The sequence below is a fragment of the Myxocyprinus asiaticus genome, chromosome 13, assembly GCF_019703515.2.
Source record: "Myxocyprinus asiaticus isolate MX2 ecotype Aquarium Trade chromosome 13, UBuf_Myxa_2, whole genome shotgun sequence".
NCBI classification, from domain to species: domain Eukaryota; kingdom Metazoa; phylum Chordata; class Actinopteri; order Cypriniformes; family Catostomidae; genus Myxocyprinus; species Myxocyprinus asiaticus.
In genome coordinates, this window is record NC_059356.1 from 23,502,197 (window position 1) to 23,519,587 (window position 17,391).

Genomic DNA, 17,391 nt, shown 5'->3' on the forward strand with positions numbered 1-17,391 from the left:
GCCATTTAAGACTAATAAAAATTTGACGAGTTGAAATAACAAGGTAATGTGAAACAGGAGATGTTAAACAGGTGAGGCAATCATGTCATAGTATATAAGGAGCCTCCAAAAACAGCCTAGTCCTTCAAGAGCAAGGATCATTCGAGACTTGTCAATTTGCCAACAGATGCTTCAGCAAATAATCCAGCACTTTGAGAACAATGTTCCCCAAAGACAAATTGGAAGGACTTTGGGCATTTCAGCCTCTACTGTGCACAATATAGTTTAAAGATTCAAGGAATATGGTCAAATCTCGGTGTGTAAAGGGCAAGATGAAAACCCCATCTGAATGCGCTTGTCAGTGCCCATGGCATGGGTAACTCGCACATCTGTGAGGGCACTATTAATGCAGACAGATATGCACAAATTTTGGACCTTTTTGTTTTTATTAGCATTTTTCATACTGTCCCAACTTTTCGGAATCGGGGTTGTACTGCCAGTGTAATATGTGCAATAATGCGCCTAATAATACATCAGTTAATTACGACAGCTGAGAATGAATCAGAACCGCACATGCACTTATTTAGACAAGGCTGGTATCTATGGAATGTAGGTTGTTTAAAAGTTTGGGTTGAAGTTTTATATTTTTTAATGTATTTCATATTTAGATGACAAGGTTAATCGGCAACAACAGGAGGATGGCCAGTGGGTCACATAATATCTGGGAACATTGAGCCTCTGTTTATCATACAAACCTTATTATATTGGATGATAAAATAAAGCAGTTGAAATAGTTAAGAAAAGGAAATAGTTAAAAAAAAAAGAGTTATCCTTTTGTGTTCCATGAAAAATGTAGATGGAAAATGGCATGTGAGATATAAAGGGGTGCCATTAGGATTTTTGGGGCCCCTGACAACTTTGTACAATACTCTGGGGTCCTCTTCTAATCGACAATCTTATAAAAAAATAAAAAGTAAATGCTGATCAGTTACAGGACGTACTGTTAGATGTACATACAGCAGTGAATGGGAGACCACAGCAAATATTATTTTGCATTCTCATTTGCTCAAACAGTAAAGGAAAAAAATCCACTTTGACATTTCCACGACATTTGTCACAAGTAACAAGGTGAAAGCAAGTGAAGCAGAAACAAAAAAGAGAAGTGCGGAAATACAGAGGTGTGTCAGTGTGTAATAGGTCATTTGCTGTACAAGTCAATGCTGTTCTCTCTTTTTTCTCATCTCTTCTTCCTGGTCAGTTCTTTCCTCTTGATCTCTGATCCCTCAGACATCACTGTCTTAAAAAACATCATTCATCTGTAATGGATATCATGAACATGGTCTTGGGATTACTTTAGTAAACCTTTGTTAGTCAACACCATTCGCCACTGCATCCACAGATTCAAGTTAAGACTTTACTATGCAAAGCAGAAGCCCTACATAAACACTGTCCAGAAGCGCTGCCGACTTCTCTGGGCTCGGTCTCATCTTAGATGTAAAGTAGAACAGTGGAACCGTGTTTTTTGGTCTGATGAGTCCACATTTCAAATAGTTTTTGAAAAACACAGCCGTTGTGTTCTCTGTGCCAAAGAGGAAAAGGACCATCCAAGCTGTTATCAGTGTCAGGTCCAAAAGCCAGTGTCTGTATGGGCCAGGGGTGTGTCAGTGCCCATGGCATGGGTAACTTGCACATCTGTGAGGGCACCATTAATGCAGACAGATATGTACAAATTTTGGACCAGCATATACTGGTATCCAGCATCGTCTTTTCCAGGGACGTCCTGGCATTTTCAGCAGGACAATTTCAAACCACATACTGGCCAAATAAGCAGTGAGTGTGGGTGCTAGATTGGCCTGTCTGCAGTCCTGACCATCTCCAATTGAAAATGTGTGGTGGCATTATGAAGCGTACAATACGGCAACGAAGAGCCCATACAATTGTGCAGCTGAAGACCTGCATAATGGATGAATGGGGGAAAATTCCACTTTTTAAACTTAAACTTGTGTCTTCAGTGCCTAAATGCTTAATAAGTGATATTCAAAGAAATGGTGATGTTTCACAGTGGGAAACACTCGACTGTCCCAAATTCTTTGGAGTGTGTTGCAATCATCTAATTTGAAATTACGGTGCATAAAAAATAAATAAAATAAATTAAAATAAAAAAATAAACAATCTATGAAATTAACCAGGTAAAACATCATATAATGTTTAGTTGTAGTGCTTTCAATATAGAAAAGGGTAAATATAATTTACAAATCACTCCTTTTTGTTTTTATTAGCATTTTTCAAACTGTCCCAACTTTTCGGAATCGGGGTTGTACTGCCTGTATAATATGCGCAATAATGCGCCTAATTATACATCAGTTAATTACAACAGCTGAGAAAGAATCAGAATTGCACATGCACTTATTTAGACAAGGCTGGTGTCTTTGGAATGTAGGTTGTTTAAAAGTTTGGGTTGAAGTTTTATATTTTTTAATGTATTTCATATTTAGATGACAAGGTTAATCGGCAACAACAGGAGGATGGCCAATGGGTCACGTAATATCTGGGAACATTGAGCCTCTGTTTATCATACAAACCTTATTATATTGGATGATAAAATAAAGCAGTTGACTGAGGATAAATTTAAGTGCATTCCGCTGATTGAATTCACACAGAAACTGTTATAATTCAGTAACTGGGGACAAAACCAAAGCAGTGTTCTAGTTTTTTTAACAAGAACTGAGCAACATTAAATTGCATTCAGAAATGGCCTTGTGATAGATGTGTGTGCTATTTCAACATGAGCACTTTATCAAAAATAAACAAAATGATGAGACAAGGTAGAAAGGAGGACAGAGAGGAAACGAGCAAACATTTCCTGTGCAATAAAGGCAGTTCAGCCAGGGGCCTGCCTGAGAGAAACTAAATTAAAGCTAACATTTCTGTTATTGCTAAAGTAACTACCAGGGCCATCCTTAGGGCGGTGCAACCGGCACAGTCACACTGCGCTCTGTGGGGGCCCTGCAGTGATCGCTACCGAGGAGGACCACCCCACCCCCATGGCCTCGCCATGGGCCCCGCCTTTGCTTGGGACAGCCCTGATAACTACACAGTAACTGCACCGTCCAAATACTAAGAAAAGAAGGTCAGGGAATGTGGAGAAAAGGAAATAGTTAAAAAAAAAAGAGTTATCCTTTTGTGTTCCATGAAAAATGTAGATGGAAAATGGTATGTGAGACATAAAGGGGTGCCATTAGGATTTGTGGGGCCCCTGACAACTTTGTACAATACTCTGGGGTCCTCTTCTTATCAACAATCTTATATATATAAAAAAATAAAAATAAAGTAAATGCTGATCAGTTACAGGACGTACTGTTAGATGTACACTTTCCCTAATACATATTGAAACTTTTTACCAAAACGTCTGATTAATAATAATAATAATTATTATTATAATCATTAAAAAAATACCAAATAATTTAATAATGAATCCTTTTCTGGGTTCTCAATGGGGATGTAAACTAGCAAGGTAAACTTCTACAGCAGTGAATGGGAGACCACAGCAAATATTATTTTGCATTCTCATTTGCTCAAACAGTAAAGGAAAAAAATCCACTTTGACATTTCCACGACATTTGTCACAAGTAACAAGGTGAAAGCAAGTGAAGCAGAAACAAAAAAGAGAAGTGCGGAAATACAGAGGTGTGTCAGTGTGTAATAGGTCATTTGCTGTAGAAGTCAATGTTGTTCTCTCTTTTTTTCTCATCTCTTCTTCCTGGTCTGTTCTTTCCTCTCTCCCCAGGATGATATTGATCCTGTTCTTGACTGAAAGCTACCGGTTTGATGGTTTTGTTGCTATGGTAAAAGGAAAATCAAAGAATAAACACACAAACTTTGACTTGGTGTCATGGAAGGTGCCCAGTTAGAAAACAACATATGTCATTTTTCATTAAAAGAACAAAATAATCTTTTTCCAACATTCATGCTTTCACAGTGGTATTTTTAAAACATGAGATGGATGCTTCTTTGGGAAATTTCTACCACATGAGCAAATCATACCCCAGTGCCCTGGAGAAATGTGAAATATTAATGATTGATCAACTTTTCATTTATCACTCTGTCAAGTGAAAAGGGTATTTCTGTCATTTACTTCCAGAGAAGTGGATTTAAAGGCAAAATCTTATATTTTATCTCATACATACATATTCAATGTCAGTTTTTTTGTGCTGTTGTTACGGTTACTCAGTTATTGTTCATTCCAGTTTGACTTGTTGGTTTGTCAGTTTCATGTATTAACATACTGTACATTGGTATCTTATAAAACAAGAAAAAAACACCCATACTGCATAATAAAGGACACGTTTATATTACAGATTTTATAGATTTAGAATAAAACATAATTTTAAAACACAAAAGAATCTGGAGAATCAGCATTAAAAAGTTAACAGCTTTAGACTGCATTAGAATAAATGACAAATACATATTTTATATGTATTACCTTTCCTTCCTCTGGTTATTAATAGACTACATATTAACCTCTGCCATTCATATATTATTTCAATTAGCCTATACTATATGGGAGCTGAATAACATTCTTGTGGATATGAAATATATCCCACCATTTCTCCTGTACATTATGTCTGTTCATACCTATTTGACAAAACCCTTTCTCAGAAAAACAATGACAACTGAAAGAAGCAAATCAGGTCCTTTCCACCTGTCCACTTTTCACCTTGAGTTGCCATAGCTTGAATGAAAAGCCATCCTAGGATGTGACTCGCTTGTGTGAAGATTATAGGCTATCCAGCAAAAGGCAGTTTCTTACAGAGACCCCTTTTTGAACTGAAATAAACTCTTCTTGAAGTGTCTAATGACTGTATGACTTAGCGACCTCTACAACCTATCCCTCTACAAAGAAAAGACATCCATAACAACAACACATAGACAGCACAGGTGACTGAAATATGAAGGTTTTCAGACCATGAATGGATACCTGGTTCCTTCTCCAAAGTGCATGAGTGGAGGTAATATCAGACACCCATTTGCTTTTGCTAATTTTTCTGTGTACATCATTTGAACCTTTCAAGTAAAGTGCCTTGTGCCTTTTTACACATGAATTCCATTGACCGGACATCAGAGAAAACAGATGAGCTGGAGCAATTATTGTATCTGTCTCGTTAATTATTTCCACTTGTCTTACAATTTCCTCTGAGCAGCCTGGCAGAATTATGACGTTTTTTGTTTTTGTTTTTGTCTTTAACAAATTATTTAATATTTTCCAGCATTTTATGGGTTCCCATTGCACCATCTAAACACCTCCAAAATGGTTTGTCAAGATTAATATCAAATAACATATTTCAAATTAGCAGTAGGATCTAACAACAATGGTATTATAAATTGTGCTTCTTCAGCTCAGATCATGCCAAAAACACTATTTTTCAGGCTGGTACAGCTAATCTGCATGCACATTCTTGAGTTGACTGACAGGCGATGTCCGTTTATAAAAAGTGATTGGCTCTTTAACCTGTAAGGCGGGACTTCTTTTTCCACATTCGCTATATTGAGTATTCTAAATCCTCCCATGTATTTTTCGGGCTAAACAGTCTCTAGTTAAGCACCCATCTCACCAAAGGAATTATGCTAAAAGCAATTTGCAAGGCATAGCTACAATCTTGTGCGCCAGTTCTGAGCACTATTTAGCGTAGAATGCAGAAGACCACCGCAACCTGACTCACTCTATTGGGACCATACAGCATCACTCCTCTACTGTGATCCAGAAACTTAAATCATCTCTTTAACATGACGAAAATGCAAATGACTACACCACAATTATGGATTTATGCCAGGTTATATTGCTTTTCTCCATTATTTGATGAATTTCTTAAACTCTATTGTGGGTGGTTAGTGAACAGTGGTGTATAGTAGCTAAGTACAAATACTTCGTTACTGTACTTCAGTAAAAAAAAATTCAAAATGTGAACTTTGAGTTTTAAAATTTGTTTTACTGTATATTTTTTACTTCGCTAAATTTTTTTAGCCAATTAAATACTATTTACTTTGATACAGACCCTCTCGTTACCCTGATTAAAAAAGGCTTGGTTCATTATTTCCAAAAAGAGAGCAGAGAGCAGCTCATAAATAGTGCAACGCGTTTGATGAATGGACTCAATTTGGTACCCGTGCTATGTTTCTGCTGCTTTCAAACTCTCACATGTGTGTGTGTATGTCTGCATGTGCTGTAAAGAGCACTCATGTTGAGTTGCCACCTGTCCAGGATTTCCCGGGATGCATTCCGGTTTTTGGCCTGGTTCCAAATGCAAAATGTCTGAGAATTTGAAAATTTTTCCTTATATGTTCACCCATATGTTTATGTGCATGTTATTCAAGAAGACTCTGATTAAATGTGATCTCCTAAACCGTTCTCTCCCTCTCATTTGAAGCATTGGGAAGTTTGATTCATTTTAGTGAATCGGTTCGTTTGGACTATTCCTGTATGTGAAGCTCTCCTAAACCGTCCTCTCCCTCTCATAAGAAGCATTGGAAAGTTTGATTCATTTTAGTGAATAGGTTTGTTCCGAGGATTTATTTACATAAACAGTATTAAAGGACGATTCATTTGAGTTTCACGCAGAATACTCTACACATTATTTCATGTCTTATTTGTTGCTGAATATTTAGTTAAATGCAGCTGTTCATCACTATTTTTTCGATTAATATTTTTAAATGGATGTGTTTACACTTACACACTGGTGTCTGTTCAAAAGCTAGTGCATCCAGAAAGTATTCACAGTGCTTCACTTTTTCCACATTTTGTTATGTTACAGCCTTATTCCAAAATTGATTAAATTCATTATTTTCCTCAAAATTCTACAAACAATACCCCATAATGACAACGTGAAAGAAGTTTGTTTGAAATCTTTGCAAATTTATTTAAAATAAAAAACGAAAAAAATCACATGTACATAAGTATTCAGAGCCTTTGCTCAATATTTGTTGAAGCACCTTTGGCACCAATTACAGCCTCAAGTCTTTTTGAGTATGATGCTACAAGCTTGGCACACCTATTTTTGGGCAGTTTCTCCCATTCTTCTTTGCAGGACCACTCAAGCTCCATCAGGTTGGATGGGGAGCGTTGGTGCACAGCCATTTTCAGATCTCTCCAGAGATGTTCAATCGGGTTCAAGTCTGGGCTCTGGCTGGCCCACTCAAGGACATTCACAGAGTTGTCCCATAGCCACTCCTATTTTATCTTGGCTGTGTGCTTAGGGTCGTTGTCCTGTTGGAAGATGAACCTTCGCCCCAGTCTGAGGTCCAGAGCGCTCTGGAGCAGGTTTTCATCAAGGATGTCTCTGTACATTGCTGCATTCATCTTTCCCTCGATCCTGACTAGTCTCCCAGTTCCTGCCGCTGAAAAACATCCCCACAGCATGATGCTGCCACCACCATGCTTCACAGTAGGGATGGTATTGGCCAAGTGATGAGCGGTGCCTGGTTTCCTCCAGACATGACGCTTGCCATTCAGGCCAAAGAGTTCAATCTTTGTTTCTCATGGTCTGAGAGTCCTTCAGGTGCCTTTTGGCAAACTCCAGGCGGGCTGTCATGTGCCTTTTACTGAGTGGCTTCCGTCTGGCCTCTCCACCATACAGGCCTGATTGGTGGAGTGCTGCAGAGATGGTTGTTCTTCTGGAAGGTTCTCCTCTCTCCACAGAGAAATGCTGGAGCTCTGTCAGAGTGACCATCGGGTTCTTGGTCACCTCCCTGACTAAGGCCCTTCTCCCCCGATCGCTCAGTTTGGCTGGGCAGCCAGCTCTAGGAAGAGTCCTGGTGGTTCCAAACTTCTTCCATTTATGGATGATGGAGGCCACTGGGCTCACTGGGACCTTCAATGCTGCAGAAATTTTTCTGTACCCTTCCCCAGATCTGTGCCTCGATACAATCCTGTCTCAGAGGTCTACAGACAATTCCTTGGACTTCATGGCTTGGTTTGAGCTCTGACATGCACTGTTAACAGTGGGACCTTATATAGACAGGTGTGTGCCTTTCCAAATCATGTCCAATCAACTGAATTTACCACAGGTGGACTCCAATCAAGTTGTAGAAACATCTCAAGGATGATCAGTGGAAACAGGATGCACCTGAGCTCAATTTTGAGTGTCATGGCAAAGGCTGTGAATACTTATGTACATGTGATTTTTTTCGTTTTTCATTTTTAATAAATTTGCAAAGTTTTCAAACAAACTACTTTCATGTTGTCATTATGGGGTATTGTTTGTAGAATTTTGAGGAAAATAATTAATTTAATCCATTTTGAAATAAGGTTGTAACATAACAAAATGTGGAAAAAGTGAAGCGCTGTGAATACTTTCCGGATGCACTGTATTTTTGATTTTTTCACAACATAATTCCCATATTTCCATTTCTATTATTCCATAGTTGTGATGACTTTACTATTATTCTTAAATGTGAAAAAAATAAATTAAATTAAATTAAATAAAGAATAAGTGACCCTAAACTTCTGAACGGTAGTGTACATGTTACGTGAATAGAATTTTCTACCGATATATCACCCACCCTTATGATATGTATATATATATATATATATATATATATATATATATATATATATATATATATATATATATATATATATATATATACATTTGTGCTCAAAAGTTTGCATACCCTTGGAGAATTGGTAATATATGTACCATTTTTAAAGAAAACATGAGTGAGCAGGCAAAACACATTTCTTTTATTTCTTATGGGATTTATATTCAACTGTAGGTTATAACAGAATGGCACAATCATAATACAAAACATGGCAACAAAGAAAAAAATGAAATGACCCCTGTTCAAAAGTCTGCAAACCCTTAGTTCTTAATACTGTGTATTGCCCCCTTTAGCATCAATGACAGTGTGCAGTCTTTTGTAATAGTTGTCTACGAGGCCCCAAATTCTTGCAGGTGGTATAGCTGCCCATTCTTCTTGGCAAAATGCCTCCAGGTCATGCAAAGTCTTTGGTCGTCTTGCATGAACCACACGTTTGAGATCTCCCTAGAGTGGCTTGATGATATTAAGGTCAGGAGACTGTGATGGCCACTCCAGAACCTTCATCTTTTTCTGCTGTAACCACTGGAAGGTCAACTTGGCCTTGTGCTTAGGGTCATTGTCGTACTGGAAAGTCCAAGAGCATCCCATGCGCAGCTTTCGTGCAGAAGAATGCAAATTGTCTGCCAGTATTTTCTGATAACGTGCTGCATTCATCTTGCCATAAATTTTTACAAGATTCCCGTGCATTTAGAGCTCACACACCCCCAAAACATCAGTGAACCACCACCATGCTTCACAGTGGGAATGGTATTCTTTTCACTATAGGCCTTGTTGACCCCTCTCCAAACATAGCGCTTATGGCTGTGACCATAAAACTCTATTTTGGTCTCGTCACTCCAAATTACAGTGTGCCAGAAGCTGTGAGGCGTGTCAAGGTGTTGTCGGGCATATTGTAACCGGGCTTTTTTGTGGCATTGGCGCAGTAAAGGCTTCTTTCTGGCAACTCGACCATGCAGCTCATTTTTGTTCAAGTATCGTCGTTTTGTGCTCCTTGAAACACCGTCTTTTTCCAGAGCAGCCTGTATTTCTCCTGAGGTTACCTGTGGGTTTTTCTTTGTATCCCGAACAATTCTTCTGGCAGTTATGGCTGAAATCTTTCTTGGTCTACCTGACCTTGGCTTGGTTTCAAGAGATCCCCGAATTTTCCACTTTTTAATAAGTGATTGAACAGTACTGACTGGCATTTTCAAGGCTTTGGATATATTTTTATATCCTTTTCCATCTTTATATAGTTCCATTACCTTGTTACGCAGGTCTTTTGACAGTTCTTTTCTGCTCCCCATGGCTCAGTATCTAGCCTGCTCAGTGCATCCATGTGAGAGCTAACAAACTCATTGACTATTGATACACAGACACTAATTGCAATTTAAAAAGCCACAAGTGTGGGAAATTAACCTTTAATTGCCATTTAAACCTGTGCGTGTCACCTCGTGTGTCTGTAACAAGGCCAAACATTCAAGGGTATGTAAACTTTTGATCAGGGCCATTTGGGTCATTTCTGTTATGATTATGATTTAAAAAGGAGCCAAACATCTATGTGATAATAAATGGCTTCACATGATCACTATCCTTATATAAAAGACAGTTTTTTTTTTTTTTTTTTTTTTTTTGCATGATCAGTCATATTTTCAAAATCAATGCCAAAATTTCACAATATCTGCCAGGGTATGCAAACTTTTGAGCACAACTGTATATATATATATATATATATATATATATATATATATATATAATAAAGATAATACTTCATTATAGTCAGGCCCTATTTGTAATAGCTTGTAGTGTAGCTAACTATATTTTTTAAAGTTTAGCTTCAATTCAAAATTTCTCAGGGACAGAATAAGTAAATATGTTAAACTTACACATAATAAAATGATTGATATTATTGTTTGAATTAATTATACGCTGTTCATGTTAATTTCCACTGACTATAGCTTATTTTCTGAATAAAATTCCCTGTCCTTATCCACCTGTGACTCAGCTTTACTTTTTGTACTAATATGAAGCCAGAATGATCTCTAAAAGAATATCTTTACAAATTAAAACTCAGAAATGCACAGCACAATTCACATTCACAAAATCAGATTCATAAATCCAAAATACAATTCATAAATACATAAATCAGAGCTAGGGATGTGCACAGTTACTGTTTTTAACATTCGGTTATCCGCAAGGTTTCATGAACGGTTAATCGTTTTTTTGCCGTGAGTCGGGACGTGGGAATAAAAAATCTTTATTGTGATGGAATTTCCTTAAAAACTCAAAATAGCAGCAAATAAAGTGCACAGTGAGCTATGAGCCTAAATAGTAAAATACATGGATCTTCACATTATACTAAAAAAATAAAATAATCAGATTGTCACTGAATGTAGCATATGCGCTCTGCCCGGGGCAGGGCAGGCTGACATTTCTGTGAGGCAGTGAACACAAGTATTGTCATGTGCTTGTAGTTACAGTGCTGCGGTTAAAAAGCCTCTTCAGGGTGCTTTGATGTTAAAATGGTTTAAAATTAAATGGCATTGAACTTGTCTAACTATGTATGTAAATATGCACATTAAAGCAAAAGAAAAACACTGTCTTGCTATTTATAATGTGCTGAAACTTTCCTTGCTGAAAAAACAACCTGGAATCATGTTTTTAACAGTCACATGAAGTCTTCTTTGCAACCTGAACTCTTTCAGAAAGCAGCACAGAGCAACGAATGAAACAACGCAAGTGTTTCATGATACGTTTATATAAAAACAAAAATAAATCTTTTTAACTTGACTTGGTGTCTAAAAATGTGGCGATCCTGCAAGAGGCGCTGAAAGAGAAAACAGTGAGATTCAGCGCAACAGTCAAAGAAGCCCATCCAGCACTGTTAACAGTATATATGAAAACAGCACACACACACAGAAAAGCATGTTTGAACAGCCCCTAACTCATCCTATACTTGAAAAACTGACCCAAACCCTGATGGTTTGTCAGAACTCATCGAGTTCGGGTCAGGTTGAAGACCTCTATTTCATGTGTAGAACCGAGCGGTTAACCGAATGTCAACTATCCGTGCACATCCCTAGTCAGAGCACAAATATTTCCCCAACTGCCCACACAAATACTTCTCACTTAAATAAATTCAAAACATTTTTACCAATATGTATCTATCAAGTTCTTGAATTCACAATTTATTTATTTTTATTTTTATTTTTTTAGGAAGGCCTATTTGGCCAATCCGATTGAGCTTTTAATACACTAATCATAGCAAGCCTTGCTGAACTCTGGTGGATATCGATTCCCTGTTACTATAGTTTTGCCCTTTATATTTTACTTTAATAATTTTATTTTTTTTTTTTTTTTTTTTGGTTGACCTGCAACTGAGTCAGTGCTTCAAAACCATGACTGAACGATTCCACCATTAAGGACTCAGTAGGCAGCCAGTCCCCATACCATGGTCCTGTTCCTCCACCCAGATCTAGTTTAGTAGGATACTGTCTCCCCGAACATGCCTCAGTTCAGCATGTCTCTTTTTCCTTCCTATGATGATTTTGCTATTATAAGCTTTAAAAGTACTAAGCTTTAAAGTACGCTAGGCAATGCCGTTTCCTAAGGGATAGTCGAATTTGATTCAACTCCAATATTCTTTTGGTCAAAAGCACATTATAATAAAATATTAATTTATAGGATTATTTTTTATTTATATGCCATTCTTTAAAATATCCAATTTTAATTAAAGTCAAAGCACGTAACTGACCCTATCACTTAAAGGTTGATTTAAGCCAGACTCAGGGTGTTTAATGAGATTTCACACACTGACTGCCCAGGGCTTAACAGAAAAACATCCTGGTTACTTTCGGAACCTCCGTTGCTTGATGGAGGGAACGAGACGTTGTGTCGATGTAGTGACACCAGGGGTCACTCTTGGGAGCTCCAAACACCTCTGATCTTTGAAAAAAGGCCAATGAGAATTGGCGAGTAGAATTTGCATGCCACTCCCCCGGACATACGGGTATAAAAGGAGCTGGTATGCAATCACTCATTCAGGTTTTGTGCTGAGGAGCCGAGACCAGGTCCCGGCCATTTCAGCGGGTAGTTCAGTGTTGTGGCAAGAGGGACACAACGTCTCATTCCCTCCAACAGGGAACGGAGGTTACGAAAGTAACCAGGAAGTTCCCTATCTGTCACTCACTCGACGTTGTGTCGATATAGTGACACTAGGGGTTCCTATACAAAACGCCACAACTAGCTGAACTGTGTTATGTGGACTGGCGGTGCGAGACGGGTAGACTGCTGTGTGCCTCGTGGCCAGCGCACCAGGCCATCACATAACCTCCACCAACGCTTTTATGGGCGTCGAAAGATCCTTCGGGAACAAGTCAACTGCCCAAAAAATAGGGACAGGCTAGCCCAGCTGTGGCCTCTTTTCCTCTCTTTTCTCCTCAAAAAGAGTGGAATTTGTTAACCGACTGGGGGCCTATAAATATCTACGTCAGGGGGTGTCACTCCCAAGGGGAAGACACCGCGGATACCACACCCCGCCCAGAGAAGGGGGGGGGGGGGGGGGTATTTTGAGTGGAATTACGTCACATGGTCTTACCGAGTCTTGTCGGAATTATGTCATGTGGAGGAGTCCCATGGTAGGTCCTACCCGAGAGGGGAGGAACACTACAAACAAGGTGACCAAGGAAGACGCAGTTTACCAACAGGGAAACGATTTAGCAGCAAATATACATCACATGGGGTCACCTATGGGGAACCAGCATATGTGGAGCACCTATCCCAGTACAGGGCTTAGTTAGCACTGGGCAGGCAGCAAGTTTCTCCGCAAACTCGTCTGTCACAGGGATAAGGAGGAAAGTCATCCAGAGATCACCACTTTGTGAAAACTACTGGGAGTCAAAAGTGCACGTCTTCACCTCAAGGGAGGGAAAGGCGCTATGCGCAAGCGGTACACCCGGCCAGCTGTCCCAGAACTTACCTGTTCATACCTGACAAAACACGGGACAAAACCGGCTCAACCCGGAGATTGTAGAACCTCGCAAAGGTGTTGGGTGTTGCCCAGCCCCCTGCTCTGCAGATGTCTGCTAGAGAGGTGCCATTGGTCAGTGCCCAGGAGGCCGCCACACCCCTGGTAGAATGGGCTCGTAGCCCCGCGGGGGGCGGCATGTGCTGAGCGTGATATGCCATCACGATTGCGTCAACGACCCAATGGGCAATCTTCTGTTTGGAGAGAGCGCTTCCTTTCCGCTGTCTGCCAAAGCAGACAAAGAGCTGCTCTGAGTTTCTAAAGCTCTGTGTGCGATCCAAATAAATGTGTAAAGCGCGCACCGGACACAGCAACGCCAAGGCTGGGTCTGTCTCCTCCTGGGGCATTGCTTGCAGGTTCACCACCTGATCCCTAAATGAGGTCGTGGGAACCTTGGGCACATAGCCCAGTCGGGGTCTCAGGATCACATGAGAGTAGCCTGGGCCAAAATCCAAGCATGTTTTGCTGACAGAGAACGCCTGCAGATCCCCTACCCTCTTGATGGAAGTGAGAGAAGTCAGGAGGGTAGTCTTCAGAGAGAGTGCCTTTAGCTCAGCTGACTCCAATGGCTCGAAGGGAGCTCCCTATAGTCCCCGAAGGACTACAGAGAGATCCCATGAGGGAATGAGGCGCGGTCTGGGGGGGTTCAACCTCCTAGCACCTCTCAGGAACCTGATGATCAAGTCGTGCTCCCCCAAATACTTACCATTCACTGCATCGTGATGTGCCAAAATTGGTGGCTACATACACCTTCAAGGTGGAGGGGGACAGCCGCCCCTCCAACCTCTCCTGCAGGAAGGAAAGCACCAATCCGACTGTGCATCTCTGGGGGTCTTCGCGTCGGGAAGAACACCACTTAGCAAACAGATGCCACTTCAAGGCATACAGGCACCTCGTAGAGGGAGCCCTAGCCTGAGTGATCGTGTCTACCACCGTGGGTGGTAGGCCACTTAAGTCTTCCATGTCCCATCCAGGGGCCAGATGTGGAGATTCCACAGGTCTGGTCGTGGGTGCCAGATGGTGCCCCATCCCTGAGAAAGAAGGTCCTTCCTCAGGGGAATTCGCTGAGGGGGGGCTGTCACAAGGAGCGTGAGGTCCGAGAACCATGTCTGGGTGGGCCAGTAGGGTGCTACCAGGACGACCTGCTCTTCGTCCTGCCTGACCTTGCACAGGCTCTGTGCAAGTAGGCTCACTGGAGGAAATGCATATTTGCGTAGTCCTGGGGACCAGCTGTGTGCCAGCACGTCTATACCGAGGGGTGCCACGGTCAGGGCGTACCAAAGCAGGCAGTGGGAGGATTCCCGGGAAGCAAACAGGTCTTTCTGTGCTCCACCGAATTGACTCCAAATCAGCTGGACCACCTGGGGGTGGAGTCTCCACTCTCCCCTGAGCATAACCTGTCATGACAGCGTGTCCGCTGTGATGTTGAAGTCACCCGGGACGTGAATGGCTCGCAGCGACTTGAGGAGCTGCTGACTCCAGAGGAGGAGACGGCAGGTGAGTTGTGACATGCAACAGGAGCGTAGGCCGCCTTGACGGTTTATGTATGCCACCGTTTCCGTGTTGCCAGCCCGCCTTGGAGGCGTCTGTCGTAAACCACAATGCACCTGGAGACCTGTTCTAGGGGAACCCCTGCCCGTAGAAATGTCAGGTCAGTCCAAGGGCTGAAGAGGCGGCGACAGATCGCCGTGACGACCACGTGATGTGTCCCACGGGCCATGCCAACCTCGGGACTTGAGTCTGAAGCCAGTGTTGAAGCGGTCTCATATGCATCAACCCAAGCGGTTTGGCCACCGCTGAGGATGCCATATGCCCCAGGAGCCTCTGAAAAAGTTTCAGTGGGACCGCTGTCTTCTGTCTGAACGCCTTCAGACAGTTCAGCACCGATGTGCACACTCGTTTGTGAGGCACACCGTCATCGAGACTGAGTCCAACTCCAAGCTGAGAAAAGAGATGCTCTGAACCGGGGAGAGCTTGCTCTTTTCCCAGTTGACCCAAAGCCCCAGCCGGCTGAGGATGTGTGAACACCAGGTCCCTGTGCGCACACAACACATCCCGGGAGTGAGCTAGGATTAGCAAGTTGTCGAGATAGTTAAGGATGTGAATACCCACTTCCCTTAGCGGAGCAAGGGCTGCCTCTGCGACCATCGTGAAGATGCGAGGGGACAAGGACAGGCCAAAGGGAAGGACCTTGTACTTGTGCTCCCATCCCTCAAAAGCAAACCGCAGGAAGGGTCTGTGTCGAAGTAAAACTGAGACGTGGAAGTACGTATCCTTCAGGTCTACCACCGCAGACCAATCTTGATTTTGGACGCTCACTAGAATGCGTTTTTGAATCAGCATCTTGAACAGGAATCTGTGCAAAGCCCGGTTCAGTACTCACAGGTCCAAGATTGGCCGCAACCCACCGCCTTTCTTCGGTACGATGAAGTAGGGGCTGTAAAACCCCTTCTTCATCTCGGCCGGAGGAACAGGCTCTATCGCACCCTTCCTTAGAAGGGTAGCGATTTCCGAGCGCAAGGTCGAGGCGTTCTCGCCCTTCACCGTGGTGAAGCGGACACCGCTGAACCTGGGCAGACGCCTAGTGAACTGAATCGCATAGCCAAGTCGGACGGTCTGGATCAGCCATCGCGACAGGTTGGAAAGCGTGAGCCATGCGTCCAAGCTCCGGGCGAGGGGGACTAAGGGGACAATCTCATCGGACGTTCCGGCAGGTGGGGCCTCGCGGTGGGGCAGAGCCTGAGGCACCACGTCGAGGGGGCTTGAGCCCCGTGGCCGTGCTGAGTCGAGGGACATTGAAGCACTTACCTGGCTCCTTATACCCACCATAGGATCAGTTGGGGAGGGGGGAGGAAGTATATCATCCCCACAGTCCATCGGAACCATCCAAGTGTGGGCATGCTTGTGCCACAGCTGGGCGCGCAGGGGCGGGGGGGCTTCCGCTGGAGTGCCAAATCTGCCAAAATGGAATGGTGTATGGTGGTCGTGATGACGGCCGTGCGCACCGGATTTGTGACCCAGGGAACAAGAAAAACTCTCTTTTGTTGAACTTTTGGGTACCGCAGCCTCTCTGGCATGCGGCGAAATTAAATGAAAATGAAACAAAAGATTCTCCTCCTGGCCCTCCACTCGGGAATGGAGTGGTCTGTTCACCAGCTCCAGAGCAGCGGGTCTCCTTGTCCCTGGGTCACCCATCTCAGGGGCGCTTCGAAGCCTTTCTCGGGTTCTTGGCGGCCGGCCATTAGATGGGTGTCGTCTGCTTCCTGCGGTGGGCTCCACGCCGGGGCCGGGCCTTGGGGGCGGGCTGCAGCAGAGCCGGTGCTGTTGCTGCAGGAGGACGCCCTTGGCAATGAGCAGATGGGATGCGGGATCTTGAGCCACACCGGGGCAGGATATGTTGAATGGCCTCCCTCTGCTGCTTCAACGCCGAGAACTGCTGGGCAAAGTGTCACCAAACAGGTCAACCTGGGAGATGGGGGCGTCAAGGAGCCGTGTCTTGTCAGCCTCTCTCATCTCGACCAGGTTGAGCCAAAGGTGGCATTCCTGGACCACCAGGGTGGACATTGCCCGCCCGAGAGACCGCGCCGTGACCTTCGTCGCCCAGAGAGCGAGGTCGGTCGCCGAGCGCAGTTCCTGCATCAATCCCAGGTCAGAACTACCCTCGAGCAGTTCTTTCAGTGCCTTGGCTTGGTGTACCTGCAGGAGAGCCATGGCATGCAGGGCAGAGGCGGCTTGTCCAGCAGCGCCATAGGCCTTAGCTGTCAGAGACGACGTGAACCTACAGGCCCTGGACGGGAGCTTCGGAAGCCTCCGTG

General features: G+C 42.9%; 1 protein-coding gene across 1 annotated transcript in view; it reads right to left on the minus strand.

Moving 5' to 3' along the window:
* The window catches only part of LOC127450817 (acid-sensing ion channel 2), a 731,245-nt gene that overhangs the window by 531,768 nt on the left and 182,086 nt on the right, over window positions 1–17,391 (minus strand). The window lies entirely within an intron of this gene.